General features: G+C 45.9%; 8 non-coding genes across 8 annotated transcripts; all 8 read left to right on the forward strand.

The window, feature by feature from the left end:
* Positions 1–1517: 1517 nt before the first annotated feature.
* LOC149277104 (U5 spliceosomal RNA) lies at positions 1518–1632 on the forward strand. Its single transcript, XR_016279306.1, has one exon. It is a non-coding gene; the product is annotated as a U5 spliceosomal RNA (small nuclear RNA).
* A 1611-nt stretch (positions 1633–3243) lies between these two features.
* On the forward strand, positions 3244–3358 carry LOC149277105 (U5 spliceosomal RNA). Its single transcript, XR_016279270.1, has one exon. It is a non-coding gene; the product is annotated as a U5 spliceosomal RNA (small nuclear RNA).
* Positions 3359–4968: 1610 nt separating this feature from the next.
* Positions 4969–5083, forward strand: LOC149277106 (U5 spliceosomal RNA). Its single transcript, XR_016279188.1, has one exon. It is a non-coding gene; the product is annotated as a U5 spliceosomal RNA (small nuclear RNA).
* Positions 5084–6695: 1612 nt separating this feature from the next.
* Positions 6696–6810, forward strand: LOC149277107 (U5 spliceosomal RNA). Its single transcript, XR_016279108.1, has one exon. It is a non-coding gene; the product is annotated as a U5 spliceosomal RNA (small nuclear RNA).
* Positions 6811–8422: 1612 nt separating this feature from the next.
* Positions 8423–8537, forward strand: LOC149277108 (U5 spliceosomal RNA). Its single transcript, XR_016279280.1, has one exon. It is a non-coding gene; the product is annotated as a U5 spliceosomal RNA (small nuclear RNA).
* Positions 8538–10148: 1611 nt separating this feature from the next.
* LOC149277109 (U5 spliceosomal RNA) lies at positions 10149–10263 on the forward strand. The gene has a single exon (XR_016279307.1). It is a non-coding gene; the product is annotated as a U5 spliceosomal RNA (small nuclear RNA).
* A 1612-nt stretch (positions 10264–11875) lies between these two features.
* On the forward strand, positions 11876–11990 carry LOC149277110 (U5 spliceosomal RNA). The gene has a single exon (XR_016279281.1). It is a non-coding gene; the product is annotated as a U5 spliceosomal RNA (small nuclear RNA).
* Positions 11991–13601: 1611 nt separating this feature from the next.
* On the forward strand, positions 13602–13716 carry LOC149277111 (U5 spliceosomal RNA). The gene has a single exon (XR_016279309.1). It is a non-coding gene; the product is annotated as a U5 spliceosomal RNA (small nuclear RNA).
* The last annotated feature ends 1523 nt before the right edge of the window (positions 13717–15239 follow it).

The following is a 15239-nucleotide window of genomic DNA, read 5'->3' on the forward strand; positions in this document are numbered from 1 at the left end:
ATATCCTGCCTGTGTCATGCTATGTACTGTTTGGGGTTGTAGAAATGCTTTAAGGAGGCAGGGTTAGACCACGCCCTCCAGACTCTATGCAAATAAGCCTGTGCATACGCTTTCAAACATGTTCCCAATTGTTCTTTATCGTAATACACAAACCAAACAACAAAAAACTGCCCTTAAATGTTTAACATTGAGATCTCTGTTCCTCACATGTGCAGTTGTATTATTCATTTCCTCAAATAGCAACAGTGAAACATCTGGAAAAAGCACTCACCACGTGCTTAAGGGGCCGCTTTTCAGCATGGAAAAGACTAATGCGCCCTTTGTAGGTTCAGTGATCATAGCTTTTTTGCTATTTGTTTAAAAGCTTTCCGACACGAGTCGGGAAGCTCTATGCGTGTGGAAAGATCAGGTTGCAGACTTCGTTTTTGGCAAAATGTCTAGTCTGCTGCGTTTGGGTTGACTTTTGCCGCTCCAATGCCGCGCTGCGCTCCTTCTTTGTGGCGGTGCTGGGGAGTCCGGTCGTCCGTGCGCTGCCGCTAGTGAGCCTTTCGCTCGTTCGTCGCGAGGCATACAGACAGGTGAACTGTCCGAGATTTTGTGCGGTTTTAAAACGGAAACAATTTTGCTAGGTACTTTTTATAATCTTAGGTGCAAAATGTTGGCACTGGCGATGCTGCTTAAGACAAAAAGAAATTGAAGGCAATCAGGCTTTTTTGGTGTTTGGGAAAAGGATGGGCTAAACACGCCACAATGGGGAAGGATTCTAAGCCTTACCTAACCCTAAACTGTCAACCGTAAACCATTAACAGTACTCCGACGCTAACTGTAACTGTGCCTCTTCAAAGCCATGAGCTTAACCCGCCCCTAACCCAAGCTCTATCACCAAACCTTTCCATGCTTAAGCGTTTCTAACCGCTAACTTTGGAAAGGTGGTTTAATTAGAAAGATTTGATTTGTGGAAAAGATATATTTGCTTTCAAAGGAAACAGCATCAGGCAACTTGGTATTTGTGAAGCCGATGGGTTCAGCACGCCACCATTGGGGAAAAAGAGTAGTAATCAGATTCCATCCCGAAGCCTTACCCCTAACCTTGTAACACAGCCCAAAGCATGTGTGCCAGGAACTTCTGGTGGCTGCAGCGGAAGGGGAAGTTGCGGGCCCCCGTAGGCAAAGCGGTGGGGGAGGTACAATCTTCAGCTTTTCTTTTCTTAAAGCAAACAAAATTGTTTCAGAGAAGCAAGCTCGCGCCCCGGTCACTAAGACTGCTGGAAGGTTTGTTTGAGCTGCTGCCTCATTTGAATACCCATGATGCACTGGGAAACGCCCCACCTTATTGTTAGTTTAATAAGACTTTAAAGCAGCCCAATATTAAATAGTTCCAATCCCTTTGCAATCGTGTTTTGCATGTGTTAAAGGTTCCAATGATCAGGCAAGAGCTGGGTGGGATTAATTAAACACACCTTAACCTCGAGGAGCACTGCCTGTGGCCGGGCCTTTGCCCTGCGGCATGTTTGGGTATACTCTGGTTTCTCTTCAGACCGAATAAATCTTTCGCCTTTTACTAAAGATTTCCGTGGGGAGGAACGACCATGAGTCGTAACCAATTTTTTGATGCCTGGCGTTTGCTGGGCTTCTTTGCTGTTGTTAACGATAGATCAAAAAGATTGCTTGCTCTAGTCGCAAGCTTTGCCCTGGCTGAGGACTGTGTCGCACCCAGAAGCGCAAAATATCCTGCCTGTGTCATGCTATGTACTGTTTGGGGTTGTAGAAATGCTTTAAGGAGGCAGGGTTAGACCACGCCCTCCAGACTCTATGCAAATAAGCCTGTGCATACGCTTTCAAACATGTTCCCAATTGTTCTTTATCGTAATACACAAACCAAACAACAAAAAACTGCCCTTAAATGTTTAACATTGAGATCTCTGTTCCTCACATGTGCAGTTGTATTATTCATTTCCTCAAATAGCAACAGTGAAACATCTGGAAAAAGCACTCACCACGTGCTTAAGGGGCCGCTTTTCAGCATGGAAAAGACTAATGCGCCCTTTGTAGGTTCAGTGATCATAGCTTTTTTGCTATTTGTTTCAAAGCTTTCCGACACGAGTTGGGAAGCTCTATGCGTGTGGAAAGATCAGGTTGCAGACTTCGTTTTTGGCAAAATGTCTAGTCTGCTGCGTTTGGGTTGACTTTTGCCGCTCCAATGCCGCGCTGCGCTCCTTCTTTGTGGCGGTGCTGGGGAGTCCGGTCGTCCGTGCGCTGCCGCTAGTGAGTCTTTCGCTCGTTCGTCGCGAGGCATACAGACAGGTGAACTGTCCGAGATTTTGTGCGGTTTTAAAACGGAAACAATTTTGCTAGGTACTTTTTATAATCTTAGGTGCAAAATGTTGGCACTGGCGATGCTGCTTAAGACAAAAAGAAATTGAAGGCAATCAGGCTTTTTTGGTGTTTGGGAAAAGGATGGGCTAAACACGCCACAATGGGGAAGGATTCTAAGCCTTACCTAACCCTAAACTGTCAACCGTAAACCATTAACAGTACTCCGACGCTAACTGTAACTGTGCCTCTTCAAAGCCATGAGCTTAACCCGCCCCTAACCCAAGCTCTATCACCAAACCTTTCCATGCTTAAGCGTTTCTAACCGCTAACTTTGGAAAGGTGGTTTAATTAGAAAGATTTGATTTGTGGAAAAGATATATTTGCTTTCAAAGGAAACAGCATCAGGCAACTTGGTATTTGTGAAGCCGATGGGTTCAGCACGCCACCATTGGGGAAAAAGAGTAGTAATCAGATTCCATCCCGAAGCCTTACCCCTAACCTTGTAACACAGCCCAAAGCATGTGTGCCAGGAACTTCTGGTGGCTGCAGCGGAAGGGGAAGTTGCGGGCCCCCGTAGGCAAAGCGGTGGGGGAGGTACAATCTTCAGCTTTTCTTTTCTTAAAGCAAACAAAATTGTTTCAGAGAAGCAAGCTCGCGCCCCGGTCACTAAGACCGCTGGAAGGTTTGTTTGAGCTGCCGCCTCATTTGAATACCCATGATGCACTGGGAAACGCCCCACCTTATTGTTAGTTTAATAAGACTTTAAAGCAGCCCAATATTAAATGGTTCCAATCCCTTTGCAATCGTGTTTTGCATGTGTTAAAGGTTCCAATGATCAGGCAAGAGCTGGGTGGGATTAATTAAACACACCTTAACCTCGAGGAGCACTGCCTGTGTCCGGGCCGTTGCCCTGCGGCATGTTTGGGTATAGTCTGGTTTCTCTTCAGACCGAATAAATCTTTCGCCTTTTACTAAAGATTTCCGTGGGGAGGAACGACCATGAGTCGTAACCAATTTTTTGATGCCTGGCGTTTGCTGGGCTTCTTTGCTGTTGTTAACGATAGATCAAAAAGATTGCTTGCTCTAGTCGCAAGCTTTCCCCTGGCTGAGGACTGTGTCGCACCCAGAAGCGCAAAATATCCTGCCTGTGTCATGCTATGTACTGTTTGGGGTTGTAGAAATGCTTTAAGGAGGCAGGGTTAGACCACGCCCTCCAGACTCTATGCAAATAAGCCTGTGCATACGCTTTCAAACATGTTCCCAATTGTTCTTTATCGTAATACACAAACCAAACAACAAAAAACTGCCCTTAAATGTTTAACATTGAGATCTCTGTTCCTCACATGTGCAGTTGTATTATTCATTTCCTCAAATAGCAACAGTGAAACATCTGGAAAAAGCACTCACCACGTGCTTAAGGGGCCGCTTTTCAGCATGGAAAAGACTAATGCGCCCTTTGTAGGTTCAGTGATCATAGCTTTTTTGCTGTTTGTTTAAAAGCTTTCCGACACGAGTTGGGAAGCTCTATGCGTGTGGAAAGATCAGGTTGCAGACTTCGTTTTTGGCAAAATGTCTAGTCTGCTGCGTTTGGGTTGACTTTTGCCGCTCCAATGCCGCGCTGCGCTCCTTCTTTGTGGCGGTGCTGGGGAGTCCGGTCGAGGTGCGCTGCCGCTAGTGAGCCTTTCGCTCGTTCGTCGCGAGGCATACAGACAGGTGAACTGTCCGAGATTTTGTGCGGTTTTAAAACGGAAACAATTTTGCTAGGTACTTTTTATAATCTTAGGTGCAAAATGTTGGCACTGGCGATGCTGCTTAAGACAAAAAGAAATTGAAGGCAATCAGGCTTTTTTGGTGTTTGGGAAAAGGATGGGCTAAACACGCCACAATGGGGAAGGATTCTAAGCCTTACCTAACCCTAAACTGTCAACCGTAAACCATTAACAGTACTCCGACGCTAACTGTAACTGTGCCTCTTCAAAGCCATGAGCTTAACCCGCCCCTAACCCAAGCTCTATCACCAAACCTTTCCATGCTTAAGCGTTTCTAACCGCTAACTTTGGAAAGGTGGTTTAATTAGAAAGATTTGATTTGTGGAAAAGATATATTTGCTTTCAAAGGAAACAGCATCAGGCAACTTGGTATTTGTGAAGCCGATGGGTTCAGCACGCCACCATTGGGGAAAAAGAGTAGTAATCAGATTCCATCCCGAAGCCTTACCCCTAACCTTGTAACACAGCCCAAAGCATGTGTGCCAGGAACTTCTGGTGGCTGCAGCGGAAGGGGAAGTTGCGGGCCCCCGTAGGCAAAGCGGTGGGGGAGGTACAATCTTCAGCTTTTCTTTTCTTAAAGCAAACAAAATTGTTTCAGAGAAGCAAGCTCGCGCCCCGGTCACTAAGACCGCTGGAAGGTTTGTTTGAGCTGCCGCCTCATTTGAATACCCATGATGCACTGGGAAACGCCCCACCTTATTGTTAGTTTAATAAGACTTTAAAGCAGCCCAATATTAAATGGTTCCAATCCCTTTGCAATCGTGTTTTGCATGTGTTAAAGGTTCCAATGATCAGGCAAGAGCTGGGTGGGATTAATTAAACACACCTTAACCTCGAGGAGCACTGCCTGTGTCCGGGCCGTTGCCCTGCGGCATGTTTGGGCATACTTTGGTTTCTCTTCAGACCGAATAAATCTTTCGCCTTTTACTAAAGATTTCCGTGGGGAGGAACGACCATGAGTCGTAACCAATTTTTTGATGCCTGGCGTTTGCTGGGCTTCTTTGCTGTTGTTAACGATAGATCAAAAAGATTGCTTGCTCTAGTCGCAAGCTTTGCCCTGGCTGAGGACTGTGTCGCACCCAGAAGCGCAAAATATCCTGCCTGTGTCATGCTATGTACTGTTTGGGGTTGTAGAAATGCTTTAAGGAGGCAGGGTTAGACCACGCCCTCCAGACTCTATGCAAATAAGCCTGTGCATACGCTTTCAAACATGTTCCCAATTGTTCTTTATCGTAATACACAAACCAAACAACAAAAAACTGCCCTTAAATGTTTAACATTGAGATCTCTGTTCCTCACATGTGCAGTTGTATTATTCATTTCCTCAAATAGCAACAGTGAAACATCTGGGAAAAAGCACTCACCACGTGCTTAAGGGGCCGCTTTTCAGCATGGAAAAGACTAATGCGCCCTTTGTAGGTTCAGTGATCATAACTTTTTTGCTGTTTGTTTAAAAGCTTTCCGACACGAGTTGGGAAGCTCTATGCGTGTGGAAAGATCAGGTTGCAGACTTCGTTTTTGGCAAAATGTCTAGTCTGCTGCGTTTGGGTTGACTTTTGCCGCTCCAATGCCGCGCTGCGCTCCTTCTTTGTGGCGGTGCTGGGGAGTCCGGTCGTCCGTGCGCTGCCGCTAGTGAGCCTTTCGCTCGTTCGTCGCGAGGCATACAGACAGGTGAACTGTCCGAGATTTTGTGCGGTTTTAAAACGGAAACAATTTTGCTAGGTACTTTTTATAATCTTAGGTGCAAAATGTTGGCACTGGCGATGCTGCTTAAGACAAAAAGAAATTGAAGGCAATCAGGCTTTTTTGGTGTTTGGGAAAAGGATGGGCTAAACACGCCACAATGGGGAAGGATTCTAAGCCTTACCTAACCCTAAACTGTCAACCGTAAACCATTAACAGTACTCCGACGCTAACTGTAACTGTGCCTCTTCAAAGCCATGAGCTTAACCCGCCCCTAACCCAAGCTCTATCACCAAACCTTTCCATGCTTAAGCGTTTCTAACCGCTAACTTTGGAAAGGTGGTTTAATTAGAAAGATTTGATTTGTGGAAAAGATATATTTGCTTTCAAAGGAAACAGCATCAGGCAACTTGGTATTTGTGAAGCCGATGGGTTCAGCACGCCACCATTGGGGAAAAAGAGTAGTAATCAGATTCCATCCCGAAGCCTTACCCCTAACCTTGTAACACAGCCCAAAGCATGTGTGCCAGGAACTTCTGGTGGCTGCAGCGGAAGGGGAAGTTGCGGGCCCCCGTAGGCAAAGCGGTGGGGGAGGTACAATCTTCAGCTTTTCTTTTCTTAAAGCAAACAAAATTGTTTCAGAGAAGCAAGCTCGCGCCCCGGTCACTAAGACCGCTGGAAGGTTTGTTTGAGCTGCCGCCTCATTTGAATACCCATGATGCACTGGGAAACGCCCCACCTTATTGTTAGTTTAATAAGACTTTAAAGCAGCCCAATATTAAATGGTTCCAATCCCTTTGCAATCGTGTTTTGCATGTGTTAAAGGTTCCAATGATCAGGCAAGAGCTGGGTGGGATTAATTAAACACACCTTAACCTCGAGGAGCACTGCCTGTGTCCGGGCCGTTGCCCTGCGGCATGTTTGGGTATACTCTGGTTTCTCTTCAGACCGAATAAATCTTTCGCCTTTTACTAAAGATTTCCGTGGGGAGGAACGACCATGAGTCGTAACCAATTTTTTGATGCCTGGCGTTTGCCGGGCTTCTTTGCTGTTGTTAACGATAGATCAAAAAGATTGCTTGCTCTAGTCGCAAGCTTTGCCCTGGCTGAGGACTGTGTCGCACCCAGAAGCGCAAAATATCCTGCCTGTGTCATGCTATGTACTGTTTGGGGTTGTAGAAATGCTTTAAGGAGGCAGGGTTAGACCACGCCCTCCAGACTCTATGCAAATAAGCCTGTGCATACGCTTTCAAACATGTTCCCAATTGTTCTTTATCGTAATACACAAACCAAACAACAAAAAACTGCCCTTAAATGTTTAACATTGAGATCTCTGTTCCTCACATGTGCAGTTGTATTATTCATTTCCTCAAATAGCAACAGTGAAACATCTGGGGAAAAGCACTCACCACGTGCTTAAGGGGCCGCTTTTCAGCATGGAAAAGACTAATGCGCCCTTTGTAGGTTCAGTGATCATAGCTTTTTTGCTGTTTGTTTAAAAGCTTTCCGACACGAGTTGGGAAGCTCTATGCGTGTGGAAAGATCAGGTTGCAGACTTCGTTTTTGGCAAAATGTCTAGTCTGCTGCGTTTGGGTTGACTTTTGCCGCTCCAATGCCGCGCTGCGCTCCTTCTTTGTGGCGGTGCTGGGGAGTCCGGTCGTCCGTGCGCTGCCGCTAGTGAGCCTTTCGCTCGTTCGTCGCGAGGCATACAGACAGGTGAACTGTCCGAGATTTTGTGCGGTTTTAAAACGGAAACAATTTTGCTAGGTACTTTTTATAATCTTAGGTGCAAAATGTTGGCACTGGCGATGCTGCTTAAGACAAAAAGAAATTGAAGGCAATCAGGCTTTTTTGGTGTTTGGGAAAAGGATGGGCTAAACACGCCACAATGGGGAAGGATTCTAAGCCTTACCTAACCCTAAACTGTCAACCGTAAACCATTAACAGTACTCCGACGCTAACTGTAACTGTGCCTCTTCAAAGCCATGAGCTTAACCCGCCCCTAACCCAAGCTCTATCACCAAACCTTTCCATGCTTAAGCGTTTCTAACCGCTAACTTTGGAAAGGTGGTTTAATTAGAAAGATTTGATTTGTGGAAAAGATATATTTGCTTTCAAAGGAAACAGCATCAGGCAACTTGGTATTTGTGAAGCCGATGGGTTCAGCACGCCACCATTGGGGAAAAAGAGTAGTAATCAGATTCCATCCCGAAGCCTTACCCCTAACCTTGTAACACAGCCCAAAGCATGTGTGCCAGGAACTTCTGGTGGCTGCAGCGGAAGGGGAAGTTGCGGGCCCCCGTAGGCAAAGCGGTGGGGGAGGTACAATCTTCAGCTTTTCTTTTCTTAAAGCAAACAAAATTGTTTCAGAGAAGCAAGCTCGCGCCCCGGTCACTAAGACTGCTGGAAGGTTTGTTTGAGCTGCCGCCTCATTTGAATACCCATGATGCACTGGGAAACGCCCCACCTTATTGTTAGTTTAATAAGACTTTAAAGCAGCCCAATATTAAATAGTTCCAATCCCTTTGCAATCGTGTTTTGCATGTGTTAAAGGTTCCAATGATCAGGCAAGAGCTGGGTGGGATTAATTAAACACACCTTAACCTCGAGGAGCACTGCCTGTGTCCGGGCCGTTGCCCTGCGGCATGTTTGGGTATACTCTGGTTTGTCTTCAGACTGAATAAATCTTTCGCCTTTTACTAAAGATTTCCGTGGGGAGGAACGACCATGAGTCGTAACCAATTTTTTGATGCCTGGCGTTTGCTGGGCTTCTTTGCTGTTGTTAACGATAGATCAAAAAGATTGCTTGCTCTAGTCGCAAGCTTTGCCCTGGCTGAGGACTGTGTCGCACCCAGAAGCGCAAAATATCCTGCCTGTGTCATGCTATGTACTGTTTGGGGTTGTAGAAATGCTTTAAGGAGGCAGGGTTAGACCACGCCCTCCAGACTCTATGCAAATAAGCCTGTGCATACGCTTTCAAACATGTTCCCAATTGTTCTTTATCGTAATACACAAACCAAACAACAAAAAACTGCCCTTAAATGTTTAACATTGAGGTCTCTGTTCCTCACATGTGCAGTTGTATTATTCATTTCCTCAAATAGCAACAGTGAAACATCTGGAAAAAGCACTCACCACGTGCTTAAGGGGCCGCTTTTCAGCATGGAAAAGACTAATGCGCCCTTTGTAGGTTCAGTGATCATAGCTTTTTTGCTATTTGTTTAAAAGCTTTCCGACACGAGTTGGGAAGCTCTATGCGTGTGGGAAGATCAGGTTGCAGACTTCGTTTTTGGCAAAATGTCTAGTCTGCTGCGTTTGGGTTGACTTTTGCCGCTCCAATGCCGCGCTGCGCTCCTTCTTTGTGGCGGTGCTGGGGAGTCCGGTCGTCCGTGCGCTGCCGCTAGTGAGCCTTTCGCTCGTTCGTCGCGAGGCATACAGACAGGTGAACTGTCCGAGATTTTGTGCGGTTTTAAAACGGAAACAATTTTGCTAGGTACTTTTTATAATCTTAGGTGCAAAATGTTGGCACTGGCGATGCTGCTTAAGACAAAAAGAAATTGAAGGCAATCAGGCTTTTTTGGTGTTTGGGAAAAGGATGGGCTAAACACGCCACAATGGGGAAGGATTCTAAGCCTTACCTAACCCTAAACTGTCAACCGTAAACCATTAACAGTACTCCGACGCTAACTGTAACTGTGCCTCTTCAAAGCCATGAGCTTAACCCGCCCCTAACCCAAGCTCTATCACCAAACCTTTCCATGCTTAAGCGTTTCTAAGCGCTAACTTTGGAAAGGTGGTTTAATTAGAAAGATTTGATTTGTGGAAAAGATATATTTGCTTTCAAAGGAAACAGCATCAGGCAACTTGGTATTTGTGAAGCCGATGGGTTCAGCACGCCACCATTGGGGAAAAAGAGTAGTAATCAGATTCCATCCCGAAGCCTTACCCCTAACCTTGTAACACAGCCCAAAGCATGTGTGCCAGGAACTTCTGGTGGCTGCAGCGGAAGGGGAAGTTGCGGGCCCCCGTAGGCAAAGCGGTGGGGGAGGTACAATCTTCAGCTTTTCTTTTCTTAAAGCAAACAAAATTGTTTCAGAGAAGCAAGCTCGCGCCCCGGTCACTAAGACTGCTGGAAGGTTTGTTTGAGCTGCTGCCTCATTTGAATACCCATGATGCACTGGGAAACGCCCCACCTTATTGTTAGTTTAATAAGACTTTAAAGCAGCCCAATATTAAATGGTTCCAATCCCTTTGCAATCGTGTTTTGCATGTGTTAAAGGTTCCAATGATCAGGCAAGAGCTGGGTGGGATTAATTAAACACACCTTAACCTCGAGGAGCACTGCCTGTGTCCGGGCCGTTGCCCTGCGGCATGTTTGGGTATACTCTGGTTTCTCTTCAGACCGAATAAATCTTTCGCCTTTTACTAAAGATTTCCGTGGGGAGGAACGACCATGAGTCGTAACCAATTTTTTGATGCCTGGCGTTTGCTGGGCTTCTTTGCTGTTGTTAACGATAGATCAAAAAGATTGCTTGCTCTAGTCGCAAGCTTTGCCCTGGCTGAGGACTGTGTCGCACCCAGAAGCGCAAAATATCCTGCCTGTGTCATGCTATGTACTGTTTGGGGTTGTAGAAATGCTTTAAGGAGGCAGGGTTAGACCACGCCCTCCAGACTCTATGCAAATAAGCCTGTGCATACGCTTTCAAACATGTTCCCAATTGTTCTTTATCGTAATACACAAACCAAACAACAAAAAACTGCCCTTAAATGTTTAACATTGAGATCTCTGTTCCTCACATGTGCAGTTGTATTATTCATTTCCTCAAATAGCAACAGTGAAACATCTGGGAAAAAGCACTCACCACGTGCTTAAGGGGCCGCTTTTCAGCATGGAAAAGACTAATGCGCCCTTTGTAGGTTCAGCGATCATAGCTTTTTTGCTGTTTGTTTAAAAGCTTTCCGACACGAGTTGGGAAGCTCTATGCGTGTGGAAAGATCAGGTTGCAGACTTCGTTTTTGGCAAAATGTCTAGTCTGCTGCGTTTGGGTTGACTTTTGCCGCTCCAATGCCGCGCTGCGCTCCTTCTTTGTGGCGGTGCTGGGGAGTCCGGTCGTCCGTGCGCTGCCGCTAGTGAGCCTTTCGCTCGTTCGTCGCGAGGCATACAGACAGGTGAACTGTCCGAGATTTTGTGCGGTTTTAAAACGGAAACAATTTTGCTAGGTACTTTTTATAATCTTAGGTGCAAAATGTTGGCACTGGCGATGCTGCTTAAGACAAAAAGAAATTGAAGGCAATCAGGCTTTTTTGGTGTTTGGGAAAAGGATGGGCTAAACACGCCACAATGGGGAAGGATTCTAAGCCTTACCTAACCCTAAACTGTCAACCGTAAACCATTAACAGTACTCCGACGCTAACTGTAACTGTGCCTCTTCAAAGCCATGAGCTTAACCCGCCCCTAACCCAAGCTCTATCACCAAACCTTTCCATGCTTAAGCGTTTCTAACCGCTAACTTTGGAAAGGTGGTTTAATTAGAAAGATTTGATTTGTGGAAAAGATATATTTGCTTTCAAAGGAAACAGCATCAGGCAACTTGGTATTTGTGAAGCCGATGGGTTCAGCACGCCACCATTGGGGAAAAAGAGTAGTAATCAGATTCCATCCCGAAGCCTTACCCCTAACCTTGTAACACAGCCCAAAGCATGTGTGCCAGGAACTTCTGGTGGCTGCAGCGGAAGGGGAAGTTGCGGGCCCCCGTAGGCAAAGCGGTGGGGGAGGTACAATCTTCAGCTTTTCTTTTCTTAAAGCAAACAAAATTGTTTCAGAGAAGCAAGCTCGCGCCCCGGTCACTAAGACTGCTGGAAGGTTTGTTTGAGCTGCCGCCTCATTTGAATACCCATGATGCACTGGGAAACGCCCCACCTTATTGTTAGTTTAATAAGACTTTAAAGCAGCCCAATATTAAATAGTTCCAATCCCTTTGCAATCGTGTTTTGCATGTGTTAAAGGTTCCAATGATCAGGCAAGAGCTGGGTGGGATTAATTAAACACACCTTAACCTCGAGGAGCACTGCCTGTGTCCGGGCCGTTGCCCTGCGGCATGTTTGGGTATACTCTGGTTTGTCTTCAGACTGAATAAATCTTTCGCCTTTTACTAAAGATTTCCGTGGGGAGGAACGACCATGAGTCGTAACCAATTTTTTGATGCCTGGCGTTTGCTGGGCTTCTTTGCTGTTGTTAACGATAGATCAAAAAGATTGCTTGCTCTAGTCGCAAGCTTTGCCCTGGCTGAGGACTGTGTCGCACCCAGAAGCGCAAAATATCCTGCCTGTGTCATGCTATGTACTGTTTGGGGTTGTAGAAATGCTTTAAGGAGGCAGGGTTAGACCACGCCCTCCAGACTCTATGCAAATAAGCCTGTGCATACGCTTTCAAACATGTTCCCAATTGTTCTTTATCGTAATACACAAACCAAACAACAAAAAACTGCCCTTAAATGTTTAACATTGAGGTCTCTGTTCCTCACATGTGCAGTTGTATTATTCATTTCCTCAAATAGCAACAGTGAAACATCTGGAAAAAGCACTCACCACGTGCTTAAGGGGCCGCTTTTCAGCATGGAAAAGACTAATGCGCCCTTTGTAGGTTCAGTGATCATAGCTTTTTTGCTATTTGTTTAAAAGCTTTCCGACACGAGTTGGGAAGCTCTATGCGTGTGGGAAGATCAGGTTGCAGACTTCGTTTTTGGCAAAATGTCTAGTCTGCTGCGTTTGGGTTGACTTTTGCCGCTCCAATGCCGCGCTGCGCTCCTTCTTTGTGGCGGTGCTGGGGAGTCCGGTCGTCCGTGCGCTGCCGCTAGTGAGCCTTTCGCTCGTTCGTCGCGAGGCATACAGACAGGTGAACTGTCCGAGATTTTGTGCGGTTTTAAAACGGAAACAATTTTGCTAGGTACTTTTTATAATCTTAGGTGCAAAATGTTGGCACTGGCGATGCTGCTTAAGACAAAAAGAAATTGAAGGCAATCAGGCTTTTTTGGTGTTTGGGAAAAGGATGGGCTAAACACGCCACAATGGGGAAGGATTCTAAGCCTTACCTAACCCTAAACTGTCAACCGTAAACCATTAACAGTACTCCGACGCTAACTGTAACTGTGCCTCTTCAAAGCCATGAGCTTAACCCGCCCCTAACCCAAGCTCTATCACCAAACCTTTCCATGCTTAAGCGTTTCTAAGCGCTAACTTTGGAAAGGTGGTTTAATTAGAAAGATTTGATTTGTGGAAAAGATATATTTGCTTTCAAAGGAAACAGCATCAGGCAACTTGGTATTTGTGAAGCCGATGGGTTCAGCACGCCACCATTGGGGAAAAAGAGTAGTAATCAGATTCCATCCCGAAGCCTTACCCCTAACCTTGTAACACAGCCCAAAGCATGTGTGCCAGGAACTTCTGGTGGCTGCAGCGGAAGGGGAAGTTGCGGGCCCCCGTAGGCAAAGCGGTGGGGGAGGTACAATCTTCAGCTTTTCTTTTCTTAAAGCAAACAAAATTGTTTCAGAGAAGCAAGCTCGCGCCCCGGTCACTAAGACTGCTGGAAGGTTTGTTTGAGCTGCTGCCTCATTTGAATACCCATGATGCACTGGGAAACGCCCCACCTTATTGTTAGTTTAATAAGACTTTAAAGCAGCCCAATATTAAATGGTTCCAATCCCTTTGCAATCGTGTTTTGCATGTGTTAAAGGTTCCAATGATCAGGCAAGAGCTGGGTGGGATTAATTAAACACACCTTAACCTCGAGGAGCACTGCCTGTGTCCGGGCCGTTGCCCTGCGGCATGTTTGGGTATACTCTGGTTTCTCTTCAGACCGAATAAATCTTTCGCCTTTTACTAAAGATTTCCGTGGGGAGGAACGACCATGAGTCGTAACCAATTTTTTGATGCCTGGCGTTTGCTGGGCTTCTTTGCTGTTGTTAACGATAGATCAAAAAGATTGCTTGCTCTAGTCGCAAGCTTTGCCCTGGCTGAGGACTGTGTCGCACCCAGAAGCGCAAAATATCCTGCCTGTGTCATGCTATGTACTGTTTGGGGTTGTAGAAATGCTTTAAGGAGGCAGGGTTAGACCACGCCCTCCAGACTCTATGCAAATAAGCCTGTGCATACGCTTTCAAACATGTTCCCAATTGTTCTTTATCGTAATACACAAACCAAACAACAAAAAACTGCCCTTAAATGTTTAACATTGAGATCTCTGTTCCTCACATGTGCAGTTGTATTATTCATTTCCTCAAATAGCAACAGTGAAACATCTGGGAAAAAGCACTCACCACGTGCTTAAGGGGCCGCTTTTCAGCATGGAAAAGACTAATGCGCCCTTTGTAGGTTCAGCGATCATAGCTTTTTTGCTGTTTGTTTAAAAGCTTTCCGACACGAGTTGGGAAGCTCTATGCGTGTGGAAAGATCAGGTTGCAGACTTCGTTTTTGGCAAAATGTCTAGTCTGCTGCGTTTGGGTTGACTTTTGCCGCTCCAATGCCGCGCTGCGCTCCTTCTTTGTGGCGGTGCTGGGGAGTCCGGTCGTCCGTGCGCTGCCGCTAGTGAGCCTTTCGCTCGTTCGTCGCGAGGCATACAGACAGGTGAACTGTCCGAGATTTTGTGCGGTTTTAAAACGGAAACAATTTTGCTAGGTACTTTTTATAATCTTAGGTGCAAAATGTTGGCACTGGCGATGCTGCTTAAGACAAAAAGAAATTGAAGGCAATCAGGCTTTTTTGGTGTTTGGGAAAAGGATGGGCTAAACACGCCACAATGGGGAAGGATTCTAAGCCTTACCTAACCCTAAACTGTCAACCGTAAACCATTAACAGTACTCCGACGCTAACTGTAACTGTGCCTCTTCAAAGCCATGAGCTTAACCCGCCCCTAACCCAAGCTCTATCACCAAACCTTTCCATGCTTAAGCGTTTCTAACCGCTAACTTTGGAAAGGTGGTTTAATTAGAAAGATTTGATTTGTGGAAAAGATATATTTGCTTTCAAAGGAAACAGCATCAGGCAACTTGGTATTTGTGAAGCCGATGGGTTCAGCACGCCACCATTGGGGAAAAAGAGTAGTAATCAGATTCCATCCCGAAGCCTTACCCCTAACCTTGTAACACAGCCCAAAGCATGTGTGCCAGGAACTTCTGGTGGCTGCAGCGGAAGGGGAAGTTGCGGGCCCCCGTAGGCAAAGCGGTGGGGGAGGTACAATCTTCAGCTTTTCTTTTCTTAAAGCAAACAAAATTGTTTCAGAGAAGCAAGCTCGCGCCCTGGTCACTAAGACCGCTGGAAGGTTTGTTTGAGCTGCCGCCTCATTTGAATACCCATGATGCACTGGGAAACGCCCCACCTTATTGTTAGTTTAATAAGACTTTAAAGCAGCCCAATATTAAATGGTTCCAATCCCTTTGCAATCGTGTTTTGCATGTGTTAAAGGTTCCAATGATCA

Source organism: Sceloporus occidentalis, unplaced genomic scaffold (genome assembly GCF_023333645.1).
Source record: "Sceloporus occidentalis isolate IW3139 unplaced genomic scaffold, rSceOcc1.0.p SCAF_220, whole genome shotgun sequence".
NCBI classification, from domain to species: Eukaryota; Metazoa; Chordata; class Lepidosauria; order Squamata; family Phrynosomatidae; genus Sceloporus; species Sceloporus occidentalis.